This window comes from Melozone crissalis, unplaced genomic scaffold (genome assembly GCF_028551555.1).
Source record: "Melozone crissalis strain CALT ecotype California unplaced genomic scaffold, PUWL_Pcris_2 ptg000042l_1, whole genome shotgun sequence".
In the NCBI taxonomy this organism is placed as follows: Eukaryota; Metazoa; Chordata; class Aves; order Passeriformes; family Passerellidae; genus Melozone; species Melozone crissalis.
Window position 1 is genome coordinate 60,097,654 of NW_026535820.1, and position 18,438 is coordinate 60,116,091.

Consider the following 18,438-nt stretch of genomic DNA (forward strand, 5'->3'; position numbering starts at 1 on the left):
CCCTATCTTTGTAAAATATTTAATTACATACCATCAGAATCATGTCAGCTATGAAAAAGCAATAAAAATACTAAAGTGTGTCAGTGAGCAGTAGTAGTAACTGTAGTGATATAAATGCATTAAGCTTTTAGGCACAGCTCACGTACACTGAAGACAGCAAGTCAATGCTGGTTAATAATTTGCAAACAGTACATCAGCATCATAGTGCATGTTCAAGCAAATTATTATGCCTGTTTTGCCAATTAGTACTCAAATTATGCTACACCATTATGTGACACCTTACTCCATGCTTTGGATGAGGAAGGGAAGCCACAGGCCCATCATCTGCTACTCATCTCTTCAGTCAATGCTTGGGTATTGTCTTCCTTGCTACGAGAGTGAAGGTTTTATTGCTTTTCTTTGATTGATGGGTGAGAGGCAAAGGGACCCCGATGCTAAAAACAGGAGCAAGGCGAGGCACTTCAGTTCGGCAGTGAAGTCACAGGCGTGACGAAGGAAAAGCACATTGTCAGTAATGACTCTACCTGGCAACATTTGGTGAGAGGGCACAACCAGAACCACAGACTGGGGAGGAAGATGTGAGCTACAGAGTGATGCCAGGTTTTGCACTGGCAGGCAAAGGCAAAAGCAAGAGTCAAGACGAGAGCAAGCAGGGCATCCTCATCCCACACACTCCGGGGGAGTAAGCTCTCTGAGGGGTTGCATCAGTGCTTGCTGCACCACTTCCCAGGGTTGCATCAGCTCGTACCTGATTTGTTTGCGGTGTCCGTAGAGACTGGAGTGTTAACAACTCATTCCAGGGGGAGGGAACCCACAGTGGAAAGCAGAAACTGAGATGGGAAATACCCAGAACATCTTGGAGCAAATGTGATCCATGGGGAGGGAGTGTGACAACAAGTGCAGCTCGGTGCCAATCTGTAGCTGGCTTTGGCTATGTGGGTGGGGTGAAGTGGGTGTGGAGCAGGTTGTGATTTTACTTGAGGTCTGTAAATACAGAGTGGGTAGGAACAGGTAGCTAGAATAGCACTTCCTGCCTCTGAGTCAGCAATGCTGCACAAGGGAGAAGCTGGCAATCAGAGGTCATGATTGAGTTACATTTCCATAGCAAGTTTATTTTGTGCTGCTCTTCTGCATAACTTCTGTATTTTTGCTCTGTGCAATTGGTCAAAAGCAAAATACGATTTTCTATGCATGTGTGCACAAACATGTTGCACTGCAAGTTCCTTATTTGAATCTTTGTTCAGCACACCATGCTGGCCTTCAATTGCTTTCCTGCTCTTTTTTTTCCCATTTTATTATTACTTCTAGTTCCCTTTTTCTCCCCCTTCAGCTGAGTGACTGTAATCTGTACCAAGTACATGCTGTAAATAACATAGATTATATTTGGTGGACAGCAGGGTGCAGGACTCAAGAGGCATTTCAAGAACCAGCAAAAGTGCCATGGTTGGCTTTGTAGCTTTTAGGTTAGATCATCTCCTCCTTCTTGCTGTCCCTTCCCCCATGATTTTCTGATGGCTGCTTCTAAATGGATTTTTATCAGGGGGGAAAAGCAAAGTGGATGACAGCAGATGTGTTCCCTTAACAGGGTCTTTCCCTCAATGGCTCTGCTAATCATTATGTTTTGCTCCATAGGACTTTTTATTCATTTAACAGGTTTATTTCCAGATTACATATTTGTTTTTATACTGTTTCCTCATAAATACAGGCACTGTAGAAAAAGCTGGCCCCACCATATTTCATGCAGTATTTGTTTATAGTAAGTGGGCCTCACTGAACCTGCATATACAATAAATACCCTTTCAGGATTCCTAGGCAGGAGTGGAGGGAACAGATGGCAAAACAGACCCAGGATTCCCGTTTACAAGGGGATCTTCAAATAACACAGGAGAAATGATAGCCATTAAAAAGCCTGCCTTCCAGTGCCTTAATTTTTGGCCAGAAAAATTGGATACATTAGCTGCTTTTTATTACTGGGGTTTTTTTGGGGTTTTTAGTCAATTTTTTAAACATTCAATAACAGTCTTTCAAGGATTTGAAGTAAACCAAGGAGCAGGCACCTCCTTTGTCAAGGTCATCTGTTTGATCCATCTTTTCCGTCACCCCTCTTCATAGCAAGTCAGACTTAAAAGCTAACTAGGCGAGACTCAAAACCATGTCTCAGACCCATGGTCTCTGAGAGGTGCTTGAAATATGAACCGTAGTCCAGGGGGAAACTTTGCAAACAGCTGCTAAACCTCACGCCCTGGTGGCAGGACTGTGCCTCACAGACACCAGAGGACTGGGAGAAAGCTTTGTACTGGAGATCTCTCTCATTCACTCTTTGGCGAGGGAGAGTAATTTGAATTTTATTTTTGCTTTAAAGGATCAAGAGGGAGAATAAGAGAAAGCTGTTCATGTGTTGTTTTTCTGTATTGTGAAAAGTTTGTATCTGAGTGTAGCCAGGGGAGAAAAAAGGACAAGAAAGCTGCAAGTTAGGGTAATAGTACAGGACTATTAATTATCCCAGGATTAGTCTGCCTGGTTATTTGGCACTGCCTCTGCTTATACCTGCTAAGACACATAATCTGCCTGCTTGGCTCAGTGCTCCTCCCAGGTGAGTTCTGACCTCCCCTCTTTGCAGAGGACGTGCCTCAGTAGTGGAGATTTTGCACGGGTGTTTTGAGGGACTGCCAGGACACCCCACAGATCTCTCCATCCACAGTCCCCTACTTCCTACCAGCTCTTGGTCAGGGAAAGGTGGTGGCCAGTGTAGGTACAACTGCCTGGCCTGATTGAGCAGCTGTAGGAGATACCAGCCCTGCGCCCTGCTCTCCACTCAAACCCACTACTTGTGTGGAATCTTCATGCACTTCCCTCAGCTGTGAGCAGAGCAAGGAGTGCTGCACTGGGAAAGGTGTTTGCAGTCTGCAGTCTGTGGTTTTTTTTAAAAAAAGCCTTGAAAAAGCCAATAGACCTGAAGATAGGTGGTTGTCAGATGAGTGCAGTGCATTACTAAATAATTAGAGTGTTTCCAGTAACACAGGATGGCAACCACAAGCCTGGAAACCCGCCAGCTTCTTGGACCCCACTGGCTGCCATGCAGGCTTCCATTCTGGTGTCCTAAAAGTCATGGGCAAAATTAAGTAGAGAGTGTTGGAAGAGACTGTCAGGCTGGAAGAGGAACCAGCTCCCATGTACACAAGAGCACTGGCAAGAACACTCACAAAACCCTCCAGTCCAGCAGCGAAGGAAACCTGGGATTCATATGTCAGTTCTGGGCTGGCATGGCATGGGAGAGAGGCTTGGGCTGAGCCTGGAGTCAAGTCACACATCGCTAAATGGTGGCTGTCATCATTATGTTGTTTCATAGAAAATCACAGCTTAAGGACCAGGACCTGCTCAAGAATTATTTTGCAGGCTGAGGCAGAGGATGACCATGAGGGCCACAGTACCTTGTGAGGTGAGTGCAGCTCAGCAGCATGGAAGCCATGAACAAGGCTCAACAAGGCACCTCCTGCAACACAGGCAGGCCTTGTGGTGTATTCTCCTACTGCACACCTTGTCTGTGGGTCCTGTGATCCTCCTCCTCTCAGAAACCAAGCTGCTGCAGAGCCACTGATGTCAGGATCCCTCTTCTGATAGGTAGGAGCCTATTCTTCCTCAGATTGCATCAGCCAAGTGCTTCACAGCCAGGGGTTTTCCCTCAAAATCTCAAATCCTGCTCCAGCTAAATGTAGCCACCAGCCTCATTCTTAGCTGTTGCCTCTTTTTCTAAAAAGTTTTGGTTGGAGGGAGGAGGTGGGAGAGGTGAAAGTGAACTCTCTATTAGGCTATTAAATTTCTGGATTCTGACTAGCCTCTTTGTAGGTGTGGTCTTGGCTCTTTACCAAAGTGCAGAAATTTTGCTGATTTGGTGCTTGCTGGGACACAATACATGCAGTTTTGGAAGGACAGAGTTCTGTGCAAGTAAAAAAACAAGGTAAGAGCCTGTGATGCATGACTAGAGCTACCCTAAGGCAATAAGAGCAGTGCTACCAGAGGCAACACTGAAAGTGAGCAGGAGAGCACGGTCTGGGGATGGGGAACTCACTCATCCTGCCAGCCTGTGCCTTGGCAGCATCCTGGGAAACATGGATTCAGAGAGCCCCCCGTGTTTCCACACGCTGTCAGCAGAGCACTTGCTGTTTTCTTTCCAAATGGCTTCAACTAAGGTCCCTTCCTAAGGGCAGAAAATGCTCCAAGGGCAGAGACTGCAGCTTTCCTTAGTCATTGCCTCTATGTTCTGCTGGCAAATGTGCTAATTCTGATGTGGGAAATAATGGGCCTACCAGGGTAGGGGTGGGAAGAAAACCAAGGAGTAAATTGAGATATGTCCTTATGCCTAAACAAATCTGATGCCTCTCCTCCACCCCTTTCCCCCTTCCCCGCCTCCCAGCAATATTCAAGCTCAATTTGCAGCAAGCCTGCATTCTGTACAGGCAGACAATGCCAAGTTTTATCATCCCCTGCCTCCTGCCTGGGAGGCAGCAGTAGGCTGGTTGAATCCTGCAAGATTGCACAGGATGGCAGCGAGTGAGCACTGAATTCCACTCTGTAGGTCCCTGTCTGGGAAATGCACCTAAATGCATGCAAATATGGTTCTATCAGCTGAGCTCTCCCAGCACAAAACGGTGTGATTTACACTTCCCAAATCATCAGAATTTATGGCAGGGAGGTGACAGCCTGCCCTGAGCTGCTGTGGTTGCAGTTCCTATCAGTGGGCTTTATAAAGGGGGTTACTGTGGCAAGTGAAGTGGGCAAGGTATGAATAGATTCATGAAGGTCTCTATGGAATAAGGAAAGGTTTTTCCAGCCTGCTGTTACCTGATCTAGCCAATTTGACATGGCCCCTCATCACAGCAGATCTGAGCAATGCTCAGCATTTGGAAATAGAAATAGCAATAAACCTCTTCCTTTTTTTTCCTGCTCAGTTCACAGGAAAAATATTTTGACTGGTTTGAAGGCTGGGATTTTTAGGTTTTTCTTCCATGTCTGTTTAGATAAGTGAATAAGTGAGAGTGTGTGTGTGTGTGTGTGTGTGAGAGAGAGAAAGAGAGAGAGAGAGGAACAGAAGTAGCTGAAAGCTGATTTGAAGAAATTAGTTTTGCATTTCCTTCATTTGAGGCTGAATTCTGTTATTAATTTCACAAATTTAACATGAAACTTTTGCACTGGCTTCAATGAAACATGTACATTCAACCTGGAAGTCTAAGGCTGTAGCCACTACTTTTAATGAAAACAATTTTTTTTTTGGTAACAATCTTGCCTTGGAAATTCAAGACACATTGCTGTAGTTGCCAGGCCTGTGCCTCACTGGCCACCAGCTGAAGTGACCATGTGCTCCAGTTGGATTTGATAGATGGGATCTACCTGCAGCAGGCTGCCCTCATGCCAAACCTATCTGGATGGTCCATGGTTGGTGAAAACAGAGACTTGGAGACTTTGCATCATGAGGAGCGGTGTGCACTGGCTGTTGCCATGAAGTCTGGTTATTCTGAAGACTCAAAGTATATATGAAGCAAGTTAGTACTAAATTGACTATTGTACCTCTCATTAGATCTATTATCCACCTAGAGGCTATTTTCACTTTGAAGTGGCATTTTCTCCATAATAAGTAATGTCTCAAAATGCTGTTAATTAAAGTTTCATCTGTTTAGAGGATTTTCTTCTTCTTCCTCCCCCTCTCCTCTTTTCTTTTCTTTTCAGAAGCTAGTAATTAGTCCAATAATGTGCAGACATTGTTACTGCAGCTCATTAAATTTGGCAATGCTCACTTGGACCTTTGAGTGCTGGTGATGTCAAGTTGACCTGAAATGCAAGGATTCCATCTGTCAGGAATTACTGATGAATTGGCAATTAAATATAAATATATATATAAATATATCTATATCTATATATATTTAACTCATTACTTATGCTGGATTGACAGTACTGCAAGTGCTATCATTTTAAGTTCATCGACAGACTAATAAAGCTTCCCCTGGGCTCCCTTCCTTTTGTGAAGGGACTGGCAGCAGAGATGAGAGCAGAGTCAGATCCTGGAGGGATTAAATTTTTGTTCTGTCTGTAGACTACATGATGAGAGTGTCAGTCTGGGCTGGGGTGAAGTGAATATCTGGGCTAACAGAGACAACTGATGCCATGTGGATAACCAGACAGCCCTGTGATTATGCTGGTTCTCAGCTGTTATTGCCTCTTGTTGAACTGGTGGCGTAGAAATGGATCTCTGTTTCCAAGCAGCATCCAGTCATGGACAGTGGAATTTCTGTAAATGTGTTCACCATTGTTGAGCCTGTATTCTCTTCCAGCAGAAATTGGAGGGAAGTAGCCATCCCTTATGTCTGCTGGGAAGTGGCATGTGGTGGTGTTCACAGGGGTCCCAGGACAAGAATCTTGACTCCATGTTTCAGAAGGCTGATTTATTATTTTATGATATATATTATGTTAAAAGAAAATTATATATGAAAACTATACTACAAGAATAGAAGAAAGGATTTCATCAGAAGGCAAGCAAGGAATAGAAAGGAATGGAATGATAATAAAATCTTGTGACTGACCAGAGAGTCTGAGACAGCTGGACTGTGATTGGCCATTAATTAAAATCCACCACATGAGACCACTCAATGATGCACTCCACAGCAGTGGATAATTATTATTTACATTTTGTTTCTGAGGCCTCTCAGCTTCTCAGGAGAAAAGATCTGAGCAAAAGGATTTTTCATAAAATATGTCTGTGACAGTGGCATCCAGGACATAGGGGAGGTGAGGGACACAGGCTCTCTCTATCCAGGATTATGCTACCAGAGTAACACTGTCATTCAATGGTGGTGACAGGATTGTAGAATCATGTTGGAAAAGACCTCTGAGGTCATCAAGACCAAACTTTGATTGCTGCCTTACCAAATAGACCACTAAGTGACAGGTTTTTTTTAACACTTCGAGGGATGGTGACTCCACCACCTCCCTGGGCAGTCCCTCCCAATGTTTAGCTACCCTTTCCGTGAAGAAAGTCCTCCTGATGTCCAGCCTGAACTTCCCCTGGCACAGCATGAGGCCATGTCCTCTTGTCCTGTTGCAGGTTGCCTGGGAGAAGAGACTCATCCCCACCTGGCTACAGCCTCCTTTCAGGCAGTTGTAGAGAGTGATAAGGTCCCCCCTGAACCTCCTTTTCTCCAGGCTAAACAACCCCAGCTCCCTCAGCCATTCCTCACCAGACTTGTGCTCCTGACCCTTCACCCTTCTCCCTTTCCATCCTCTGGACCCACTCCAGCACCTCAGCGGCTTTCTTGGAGTAGCCCAAAACTGAACACAGGATTTGAGGTGTGGCCTCACCAGTGCTGAGTACAGAGGACAATCACTGCCCTGGTCCTGCTGGCCACACTATTCTTGCTACACACCCTTCATGTAGGTTGTTGAGATGTGTCATCCCACTGCTGGCTGAGTGACTTGCTTCTGCAGCAGGGAAGAGACAAACTTCAGCACATTTTGACTCCCACAGGCATCAGGTGAATTTGGGATCTCAGTGTTAGTCCCTCCTCCCTGCATCTTCAGCAAGCATCAGGCCTCAGTGCTGTGGAACATGAACCCAGCTTGTTGGCATGTATTGGCCTGAGGGCATCTGATGGCTCAAATCAAAAGGTTCAGCCTGTACCAAAAACTTACATTCTAGCATCACTCATAATTTATTATGGCAAGAGGAGTCTGAGGAAAACAAAAACCAAAAAAACCCAACAACCCAAAACTGCGAAGGGAGAATAAAGTAACTGAGAGCCCAGCTTCAAGACTGTCCAAGCTGCTTCTGGGAACACAGAGCTACCAAAGTGTAGGCTCTCTCCAAAGCGTCCTCTGCTCAGATAGTGTCCTCTTGCCACCTCTTTTGCAGAATTGGTTATTTTATCCACCAGCCAAGTGTGGTTCTCTGGCCCAAGAGAAATATATCTCTGGATAGGCCACCTCTTAAATACACAGATGCAAGTTTTGACAAAAGCAATCTTTAAATTCTGTGTCTTCAGACTCCTGCTGTTTCATCAAAGCCCTGCTGAGTATCTGGCCCTAGATCCACCTTTAGAAACAGGAATTACTGGATCCATGCATGGGGAGACAAAACACAGCAGATGAAATGGCTAAATATTTAATAATAAAGATTGTTCACACATTTCCAGATTAATGTTACTGGCCAAGGAAAGCTGGATGTTTCACATCAGGTTAGCAGGATATTGCAATATTTTGGCTGCTTATCTGAAGTGGAATGAATGGAACTGCCAAAGCTTTTGAAGTTCACTCATGAGATAATATTTTATTAATTTTCTGAGCTGAGGGCACTTTAGCATCTCCTGTGAGTCTTCTGAATATTAAATGCAAGAAGCTCTATAGGCAGGACTCTTTCAACATTCTCTCATTCAGTGTTTAAAAGCACCCGCTTCCCATAAATTGAGAGCAGTCTCCTTGGTTTTCCGAGAGTTATCTTCTCTCCAATAAATTAGAAAGTATATAAATTTCCTACTTATGCCCTTTGAATTCAAAGCAGGGGCTACTTAAGTGCAAGAAGAGACATGGTCTGTGTTTGCCTTGTTTGTCTGTCTGCTCCACAGAAAATACAGTTTATGTCAGAATGAGCCACTGTGCTTCAACTCCAGCTGCGAAAATAATTTTATTTCATGAAAGCACCCAGTCTTTAAGTCATGCTCTGAGCTGCTCTGGCCTTCAGCTAGAGCAGAGCAGAGGAGGGAGGTGTAAGACCTGGCCGCTGCTGCTATGTGTGGCACTGGCAGGAGCAGCCAGCCTGGTCACATCCCAGCTCCAGTGCCTGCTAAGCCGAGACGTGGCTCCTCCAGCTCAGAGTGCACAGCAAGACAGCTTCCCACCTAGCTGCACTGCCCTGGGCAGGGTGACAGCTACCTGTGGGGTGATTTTGATCTTTGGATGCATTCGTTCAACATTGAAAAACGCTAACTTGTACAGTGGAGATGTTGAGCTCTCATCAGCCGTGGTTTCCTATTCCCAACCACAGCTGGGTGAAAACAGGGGAATTCAGGAGAGCACGTGCCAGCCAGAAAAGCTCTTGCTGTGCTAGACTCAGAAAATCCTCTCAAGTGTGCAGAGCTAGGCAGAGCTGCCAGCATGGACTTCTGCATCAAAAAGGACAGAGAGTTCCTAGATCTAGTGTCTGGTGCTTTATAAATAGGTTTAGATGACAGGGAAAAGCAAAGAGAGTACCAAAAAAGAAATAAAATGACAGCTTTTGTCCAAAAATATGCTAGCTACATTGTTTCTTTTCCCTAAAAAAAGAAAGAAAGAAAAAAAAGGTTGCTTTTTCTGCATTAAGCTTGTCATAACTGGATGATTATAGTAACACCATGAGAAGAGCCAGCCAGGATGTGACACTTTAGTTTTCAAAATAGCTCTTCCTAAAATAAACTCTTTCCTCACAGACTGCTACTGTGATACTTATGGGAAAATGTGAACAGACCACTCGTTCTCCCATCTTTCCTTGGAGATTGAGGAACTTTCCATCAGTTTATATGCTCTAAAATCCTGTCCCTCAGATGGGGAGGCCAAAACCACAGGAAAATGGGGGGAGTGTAACTTAATATATTTCACCAATTTGCCTTAATGGCACTTTGGAAGCCTCCAGGTTTAATTAGATTTACTCTGTGCCCACAGAGGATAAACAGATCTATCTGCCATTTCCATCAAGACTGTGCTATTTGCAGGGATTCAGTAACATGGAGCAGGGCCAAGCATGCCCTGTTGCAGTAAGGCTGCACTGTGGCCTTGAGCACTCATGTTGTGACACATCAAACCAGATGTCCTGAGCTGTGGGTGACACATCAAACCTGTCCTCTTTGGGTGCCACAGAGGCTGCACTGTCCACCTGCACCACCCTGTGCAGCCTGTCCCTTCTCCCATGCAGAATTTTTCCCTCTCTTGGCTCAGGGTGCTGACTCCCAAAATGCACATCAGACAGAATCAGCTGGGCTGGTGAAAACCTGGAAAGGAATCCTAGCCTTTTTGGTCAGCATGGCTGGACCAGGAGGAAGCTACAGCGCCATGGCTTCAGATGCGTGAGGCTCATGCTGACTTTCCATGCATTCCATAAGGGGAACATGAGTCAAATGCCTGATGTGCTGGGCCATGTGCACGTGACATCTCAGGCAGCATGGCTGGTATTGCTGAAACATTTATTTCCTTAATTTAAGTTTTTTGTAAACTTGCAGATGGTATCCCCCATCTTGGCAGTAAAGGGGAAGCAGCGATAGCTGAGTTCCCACACACACTGCATGGGAGCTTGGCTTGAGAATGGAGAAAGATGTGAGTCCCCATGTAGAGACATTCCAGTTCAGATCAGAAGAACATGCCTTCTGCTCCATTGTTTTTCAGTACTTTGAGCTCTCCCAGTGAAACCAACAAAGAGCAGGATCTGGTCAGATTCTACCAGTGCTTACTTATTCTTCAACTAACGAAGTTAGTTTAGTGACTTGTGTAAATTATTATCCCAGCTACTCCCCTCAAGGTGTCATGTTGAGGGAGCACAAGGCTCATTTTCCAATTCCTCCTTGCTGCCTTGGTAGGTGATTTCTTGCTCCACTACCCATCACATCCCTGCAAAATGAAATGTATCACCACTGCTGGTTCATCACATTTGCCTTCTCCTAGCAGGCACTGGACAGGTTCATTGCTAGCTACACACTTAATAGTGAAACTGAGTAAGTGGCATCTTGTAAGAATGGAGCTTCTTGAAAGGAGACGTAAAACAAAGCTGCAAACAGAAAGACTAAAATAATACAGAGCAGATTTTAACTTGGGTTAGACTGGATTTCTCTTCACTGAAGCAGGTAGTCTTTCTTTTTTAACAGAGAAATAAATCTGATAATCTCTGAGCTGGGGAAGTTCAGCTTTCAATGCACTTCCTCCAGACTGACTCATCGTGAGATATACTGTGAAATTCATGGGATTGGACTGCACTTGTGCCATGCAGCAGAGCATCCCAAACAGGACACTTGGCAATTTGGGGTAAATTGATAAGCTTCTGTATCTGATTAGATGGTAGGGCTTTACATTTTCATGATTGCTTTGTCTTGTCAGGGCAGGAGAGAAGATTCCTCTGTTCTCTTCCACATCCCAGGTAAACAGGCCTCATTTTCCCAGAGATTTAGTACAGTAAATGTCCTGAATATACCTATATTACAGAAGGAAATGTTCGTCTACACACATATTTTGCTTGCTCTTTTTCCCTTCCCGACTCTCTATAGAGCAGCCATGGTTGCAGGATTCAGCTTGGCCTTTTGGAAATCAGGTTCCATTGGCCATTTGTCCCCCTGCTTCCTACCTGGATACACCAAAGTCCGCTGGCTCCTTGTCTTCTCATAGGATGATGGCATACCCTTCTGCTGTTCTGCATGACAAAGATGGCCTAGAAGTAAAATTCAGGTTGATCCCAGGCTAAGGGAAGTCAGGCATGCCATGGAATCTGTGGCAGGGAGATAGTTAACATCCTCTCCCTCTTCAGGGAGAGGTTGCAGCTGCCTATCCAGCCTGCCAAACTGAAAGGGGATCCAGCCCTTGGGGAAATGTGTCTGGAGTTATTTAATCCCAAAAGGATTATAAAGAGAATATGCTGTAGGGAATCTCTCAAGCCCTATCCCTGTTAAAGTAAAATAAAACCAAACCCCAAAACCAACAATCCCTTTCCCGTTGATGGCTTGCAGCAAAAGATACCCCTGAACTTTCACTGAAAAATGTGCCCCAGTCGAGACAGTCAGTGCTGCTCCTCTGGAAAACTTCTTCTGCTTTGGCTTCCATGGTGCTATCATTTCCTGCCTCTCCTCCTACCTCTTTAATCTCCTTCAGCACGTCCTTTGGAGGACCTTCTTATCTTCCTCCAACTTATGTATGGGTTTCATCGGGCTGAGTCTTTTATCCCCACTTCTTCCTCTATTGTATCTTATCCCTGGTTAATCTCAGCCATGCTCCCTACTTAGTCTGTTCATCTGTTCTCGTTTTGACTTGTGTTTAGACTGTAAACTCCTTGAGATAGGGCCTGTCTTTTTATTTTATACTTTTATAGTACCTCCAGGAACATGAAATTGCAGGCTGGACTAAGTCATCAAAGAGAATTAAAACATTAAAAGAAAGTTAGTCTAAAAGGTTGAGTGGAAATATCTTCCTCATTTTCGGCAGCAATCCAAGGCAGTGCTGCTTTCATTTGTATAAACACATAAGCATTGCTCTCCTATGCAGCACAGCAGGATTGAGTGAAAGACTGGTTCACCCTCTAGTAAGTCACCCACTGCCTTCCCAACAGCAGGCATCAATTTACTGGTGAGCAGTAAGAAGAGGCCCTGTTCCTTCTCTGAGCAGCACCAGGAGGATTTGGTTTCCCTGGCTGCATGGGAGATCAGCGTGGTTAAGATGGTTTCCAACTGCTGCCATGCCCACCATAGTTAGCTGGCATCATGCAAGGGATGCTTTTAAGGAGCCATGGTAGCAGGGTGTTTTTTTCTGCTTTCTACTTAGGCTCCGTAGAAGAGCTAAATGTTCTCCAAAAGAAGAGCAATCTGGGTGTCTTGAATAGCACACATTTTATACAACAGTGGGCTCTTGTCAGCACTTTTTTCTTGAGTCCATTGGGACTTTCAGCAAAGTTTCCTGTTCATGAGCAGGTATCTGTCTATTCCTCCCTGCTTTACATGGTTTCATTCAGAAGACAAAGCACTGCTTTGATTTTTTGGTTTTTTTTTTTTTAAGCAATTCTATCATTTTCTGCAACCTTTTCGTTAAAGAACCGTAGAAGCTAACAAATGCCTCATTGATTTGAAACAGGCATGTCCATGTAAGCAGTCATCTCTGATGGCCACAGTTAACCTCTAGTCAGCATGTGCTCACTTTGGTGTTTGGCTCTTTGATTCTTGTGGTGCTTCCCAATGATGCAAGAAAGCACCAGGATCTTCTTGGAGCCCAGCCATGCCATACAGGTGTCTTCTCCCTCCCTCACCTGCCAGCTCCTGCAGAACCAACATGGCATGCATCTGTCTGAGCTCTCCACATTTTAAGTGCAGCTGACCCTGGACGGTGACCCAACTTTACCATTTCCTCCTCTACATCCCAGACTTTCAAACATAAGTAGCTTTTTTGTGACCTTTGTCACTGATGAGGGACTTTAACCCTCTAGGCATCTCTGAAGCTTTTCCCATGACATCTATGAGGAAGTAGCAGATGATTTATTAACATCAAGTAAACCATTAATTCGCTCATTCAGTATGATTACCTGTTTATAATAGTAGTTGTGAATTGCCAAATCACCTGATATTTTCATGAAGAAAGACAAATGATAAATGGATCAATAGAAGAAAAGTACTTTCAGGGTAAATAACACATGACTGTATTTTTGCAGGAAACAGCTAGAGAGAGGCAACAAGCTGAATGGGGAACACTGGACCAGAATCTGGTATGGTATGGAGCTGTGGCTGTACTTCTTGCACACTCTTAGCAAATTTGTCTTGATGCCTCTTAATGCTGCACTTCAGGGCCACTGCTGTTATTTACCTGTGGCACTAAAATAGTTTCCATACTAATAATAACAGTAGCAGCCTGTCATTAAAATTCTGAAATAGCTTGTATGGATAATTTTTATAAGGTTTGTGTCCACTAGGACTGGAAGTATGCCATCTATTCTTTGGAGTGCGACCTTGTAATTTGGGCAAGGCTCTTTTTCCCTTTCTTTGTTTTTCTGAATTTCAGTTTCCCCTTTCACAAAAAAATGAGAAATATTTTGCAGGAAAATATGAGTTAGACAACTAGCCAGAGCAGGGGCTGATTTGAATACAACAGATCTTTGTAGGGGAATATATGGAGACTTATATATGGACTATTGAGAATTAGGATATGGAGCTCCACCTTGCCCTTTACTTCCTGTTTTATTCTGTGCAAATTTTTCCTCACTCTGTTAAAACACCAATGTATCATTAAATGAAGCTATGAGTAGTGGCTTCATTTTTACTGTCCTGAGCCATGTTGCTTTTGCAAAAGTATAGACACCTGCCTATGAAATGTCATTAAGGGCTCTGACAGCTCATGGTACTGTGACATGAAGGACTCTGAAGCACAGATAGATTTTTCTCTGGTCCTCCCAGTCAAAGGCAAAGGGTTTGAAAGGGACAGTTGAATCTGTTGTATCAGCAAATGCTTACAGGAAAGGTGCCAGGGGTTTGCCTCTTAGACCAGGGGGCTGATGGGGTCCATCTGTCAGGGAAGGGGAGGGACAACTTTGGCCACAGGCTTGCCAAGCTGGTGAGGAGGGCTTTTAAGTTCTTGGGCAGGGGAACTCCATCCATCCCATCTCTACTAGTGTGATGCCAGTGCCAGCAATGGATGCACAGAGCCTGGAGAGGGATTGCAGCTCAGCAGAAGAGCACCTGAAAATCAGCAAAAATGTAATCCAGAGAAATTGTCAAAGCAGCCAGAAACTGGGTTAGGAAAGCTAAAGTCTGGTAGAATTAGATCTGGCCAGGGACTCTTTTAAGCTTTGCATGTGTTGCAATCCCTTCTTAAGACACCCACCTTTATGCCTTTGGTATTTAAATTTGCAAGATGACATTAGACATCTGACATCTTCAGCAGCAGATCGAACTCTGAGCCTGGCATATCTTGTTCTGTTGGGAGGTAATGATAACATCAGCAATTGTTAGAATAGATGGCAGCCTATTTGACTAGTTTGTTCTAACTGAAGGAAGACTCTATGAGAGCTCAATTTAAACTGATATGTGCCCCATTTAAAACCAGCTGGCAGATATTTTTGGTAAAATTTAAGTGTTAATTTAAACTGATTTTGGTAAAATCTGAGTTTCTCTAATATACACCACCTATGATTTCCATTTTCCTCTCTCGGGGAAGAGTGATTTAAAGCTGATTTTGCTTAACTGAGGAAACAAAGCTAATACAATAAGCTTCTTAAGATTTCTGTAAATCAGAAGCATTCATTGGGACATCTCAAATATGAAAACTATTTCAGCACACTGTCCATCATTGCTGTTATCATAATTGCATTTGTGTTTTACTGGGATGCATTTTTGAAATGCTGTGGCTGTGCAGGAGAAGGCACCCCTGTTTGTGTGAGATGCCCCTCTAACCTGCACACAGCCCGGAGCTGATGTGCCCGGCGTTCCTGACTGCCAAAAGCCCTTTTGCTGGGAAGGAAACCATGCTGTAAATCACACTCACATGTTAGCAGGGAGTGTATTTTCACACCAATGATTACAGTTGTGCCTTTAGTCAAGGAGGTTGTTTTGGGGCAGTAAATTGTGCTGTGTGTTATCTCTGCTGCCCTCCCTCTCTGGCTTTCTTTTTCTTGCTGGGTAGGAAATGGCTGTTCTGAACAGCGGAGCCCTGACAGCTTCCCAGGCTTTGCAATCATCTTTTGTTTCCATTTTTGTGAAAGAAGTATCTGAAAGGGGGTTTGAGGGGAGCTGGCTCTTTGTATTGGAAGTACATAAATTACAGTGTCCCAGGTTCTCATCAGAGCTCTGCATCTCACAGATGAAGCTCACGCAGTGGCCTTTAAACAGTACATTAAGTTAGACAATGTGAGAACTACCAGCCTCCTGACCTGGCGGTGCATAAATCTCTCCACTGCTCCCATCCCTTTTGCATTTGTCATCTCCTCCAGTGCCATGCTCAACCTGAGGTGAGCAGGGGTACAAACACCTCCTGGCACTGCACTTGGCATCTCACATAGGGCATTTTACCCTGGATGGCCCCATGACCATGGGGTGTTGGAAATAGATGGATTTTAAGGTCCCTTCTGATCCAAACCTTTCAGTGATCCTATGAAAGCCTTTGTGGAGGCTGGCCTGCACATCTAAAATGTCACGCTGGGTGCTGATGCAAAGTAATTCTCATATAAATAGCCTCTCTTTATGTGAGGGGTAGGTTTTATCAATAGAGTGAGCTGGGCCCATGCTCAGTACAGAATAAACAGATGGGCTGGTATATGGTTAATCAATTACTATAGAGGACAGGAGGTCAATGGGTTTCTCTCAATTTTTGTAACATCGGTGTGCATATGAGCATTTATAATATCTAATATTCATATCTGTAGCAAGCCTGTAGTATCTGTTGGTCATTTATTAGTTCTTTATAAACATTCCCTTAAGGCAAGTTGTGAGTTTGTAGATGATGGTTAGAATTACTCAAAAGATAAAATTTTATACTCTATCAGGGAATGAAAAAACAATTAATTCTGGATTTCAGTTACAAATAAAACACATCAGAATGAAAAGTTTGCAATGAGGTCCTGACATTCCTTACAGACCTTGTCAGATGCAATCATTCTGGTGCCCCATTTAACTAAAATATCACTGAAATTCTCATTTTTCATGCTCTGTGACAAAGCATAATCTCTCACAAAGCAGATATCCAAACCAAAAAAGTATGTTTTGATGTTACTGGAAAACAACGTTTTCATTGATCCAAACTGAGCTTTGCGGTTTTTTAAATTTTCTTTTTGCAGAAGATTACAAAAAAGATCTTAGTTTTCTTTCTTGTTTTGCTTAGGAGCACAATTAAGTGGAAAAAAATGGAATTCCCTTAGCAGCTAGCAAGTCTAGTGTTTCTGTATGCTTCTCTGAAAAGTAAATGGGATTACTTTGTTTAAAAACTGCTTTTAGCAACCTCTGTTAAAGCCCTAAAATGCACAGGAGGGCATGATCCTTCTTCCTTTGAAGTCCCTGGCACAGTATCCATTGACTTCACAGGGAGTGGGATTGACTGAATAATTGTGTTGCAGCATGAATGTCTACCCTGACACTGCACAAAGTCACGCTGAAAGCCACTTGATGTCATTCTAATCCTGTCTCCTCACAGTGGTGTTCTGGAGAATAGAGTTGGGGTTTTTTTCTCCCCCCTCTGTATTTATTATTTGCAGAAGGAACTAGTTAACAAATAGAAAGGACAAAGCTGAACGAGCGTGTCATTAATTTCCAAAGTAACTTGTTCTGCTGCTGAAGTGATCAACTGCTCCGTGCAGCAAGTGCTAACAAGGGGTTTTTAGCCAGTGGGGCTTTAATGTGCTAAGGAGAACGCTGTAGCTGGAGGTGTCACCCAGGTGTGTGCCCGAGCCCTGGAATGCCAGCCCTGTGAGGGGGGCAGAAGCCTCCTGCTCACAGAGTTTTGATCCAAAACATCTTCCCCAGAAATCAGAAGCACAAATGCCTGCCAGTGTTGGTGTCGGGGAAGAAGGGGCTGTGATACCGCGTAACAAACACCGGGATCCCTGACACAGGATTCCAAACCTGACAGCTTGTTCTGGCCGGAGAAACCACCGATGGTGCCCTGGCACAGCTGTGTCTGTGTGCTGAAGTCCTCTACTGCTGCTGAGAGCATTGCTGGCTGTGACCAAGGCAGATGGCCAGGATAGATGAGGTCCTTATGGATTGTCCCATGGGAATAATTACAGTTTAACTGCGATGACGCTTAGCTAGAGCCTTTTGTGCTCATGGTGCCCTCAGGAAGGCCTGGGAAGCAAGCTGCCTGGAATGCAGGGGTAATGTGCTCCTCCTCAGCTCGGCAATCAGAGAAGAGGGATGAAATCCCACCTCTCCTCCACCAAGCATCCCGAAGGAGGGCAGTGCTGGCACAGTCATCCTTTCGAGGCCATAAATAGGAGAAGGTGTAGAGGCATTACTGAGGAACCTCTGAAGATGCCAGGTTTTCCTAGGAACACCAGCTCTGCCAGTATCACACAGACATTCTGCCCTTCACTGGACCACTCACACATACCAGGTAACAAGGTTTAGAAAGACAACACTGCTGCAGTAGGAAACATGGGAAGTGTTTCACACTGGCCCCACAAAACGGGTTCTTTGTTTGTACCTTGGCCAGGAGCAGAAGAGCCCTGCACAAACCATCTCAACACACACATGATGGCAAACCTGCTGCAGGCTGGGAGAGGAAGGTAAAACAGGGGGAGAAGCTGCCCATGTCAGATATCGCGGATGTCACAGAGACAGAAGGACTGGTGACTGATTTAAGGTCAAATTGCAGCATAGCCTGTGAGGAACACAAAGGAAAAAGTGGATTTAAAGCATTCCTGATTTCCCATATCAAGATGTGTCCTGCTTCTGCAGCCCATAGGAACAGCTCAGAAATGCAGGTCTCTGCCCAAGGTGGGCAGCCAACAGCGCCTCTGCCTCCACCACAGGCACAAGGCCACTTCCATGTAAGAACTGTGCTGGAGAGCCCACAGCTCATCCATGCACAAACAGTGCTGGTATATCTCAAAGGGATGGTCATGGGATGGTGAGGGAGACTTTTGCTGAATTTCTGGTTGCTTTTCCACAAGACTCTAAGTCTCCCTACCTTTAAAAACTCCTCTGTCACCAAGTAAACAATTTCCTTCTGTCTTATATACCTAAAACTGAAAAA